Raw genomic sequence first — 1,511 nt, forward strand, 5'->3', positions numbered from 1 at the left:
TCACAAAGCGATTTCTCAGATAGATTCCTTCTGTTTTTATTCTGGGATATTCGTTTTTCACCATTGGCCTCAATGAGCTCCCAAGTGTTTATTTGCAGAATGGACAAAAACAGTGTTTCCAAACTGTGAGTCAAAATAAAGTTTTAACTCTTTGACATGAATGCACACATCACTAAGCAGTTTCTCATAAAGCTTCTTTCTAATTTTTATCTGAAGATATTTTGATTTTCAGCCTAGGCTTCGTTGTGCTCCCAAATATCCCTTCGCAGATTCTACAAAAACTGTGTTTCCAAACTGTGGAATGAAAAGAATGGTTTAACTCTGCGAGATGAATGCACACATCACAAAGCAGTTTCTCAGATAGTTGCCTTCTAGTTTTTATGCTGGCATAATCGCTTTTTCCTCTTTGACCTCTATGAGCTAAGAAATACTCATTCGCAGGAGGGACAAAAACAGTGTTTCAGAACTGATGAATCAAAAGAAGGGTTTAACTCTGTGAGATGAATGCACACATCACAAAGCAGTTTCTCAGAAAGCTTCTTTCTAGTTTTTATCTGAAGATATTTTCTTTTAAACCATAGCCTTAAAGCACTCCCAAATATTCATTCCCAGATTTTACAGAAAGAGTATTTCCAAACTGCTGAATGAACAGAAAGTTTTAAATCTTTGAGATGAATGGACACATCACAAAGTAGTTTCTGACATAGTTTCCTTCTAGTTTTTACTGTGGGATATTTGCTTTTCCCTTGGCCTCAAAGAGCTCCCAAATGTCCAATCACAAAAGGAAAAAAAAACCCAGTGTTTTCAAAGCGCTGAGTCAAAAGAACAGTTTACCTCTTCGAGATTAATACACACATCACAGTGTGATTTCTCAGATAGCTTCCTTGTAGCTTTTTTCCAGAGATATCAGCTTTTTCACCATTGGCCTCAATGAGCTCCAAAATGTCCATTTGCAGAATGAACAAAAATAGAATTTCAAAATTGCTGAATCAAAGGAAATTTTAACTCTGCAAGATGAATGCACACATGACAAAGTGGTTTTTGAGATAGCTTCCTTTTAGTTTTTATCCTGGGACATTCACTTTCTCAACATTGGCCTCAATGAGCTTCCAAATGTCCATTCACATAATGGACAAAAACAGTATTTCCAAACTGCTGAATCAAAAGCAAGTTTTAACTCTGTGAGATGAATGCATGAATCACAAAGCAGTGTCTCTGAAAGCTCCTTTCTAGTTTTAATCCGAAGATATTTCTTTTTCACCATGGGCCTCAATGTGCTAACAAATAACTCATTGTAGACTCCACAAAAACAGTGTTTCCAAAACTGCTGCATGAAAACAAAGGTTTAATACAGTGAGATGAATGCACATATCACAAAGTGGTTTCTCAGATCACTTCCTTCTAGTATTTATGCTGGGACATTCTATTTTTCTACCTTGGCCTCAGGGAGCTTCCAAATGTCTATTCGCAGAATGGACAAACACAGTGTTTCCAAACTGCTGAGTCAAAAG

The sequence above is a fragment of the Papio anubis genome, unplaced genomic scaffold (assembly GCF_008728515.1).
Source record: "Papio anubis isolate 15944 unplaced genomic scaffold, Panubis1.0 scaffold77, whole genome shotgun sequence".
NCBI classification, from domain to species: Eukaryota; Metazoa; Chordata; class Mammalia; order Primates; family Cercopithecidae; genus Papio; species Papio anubis.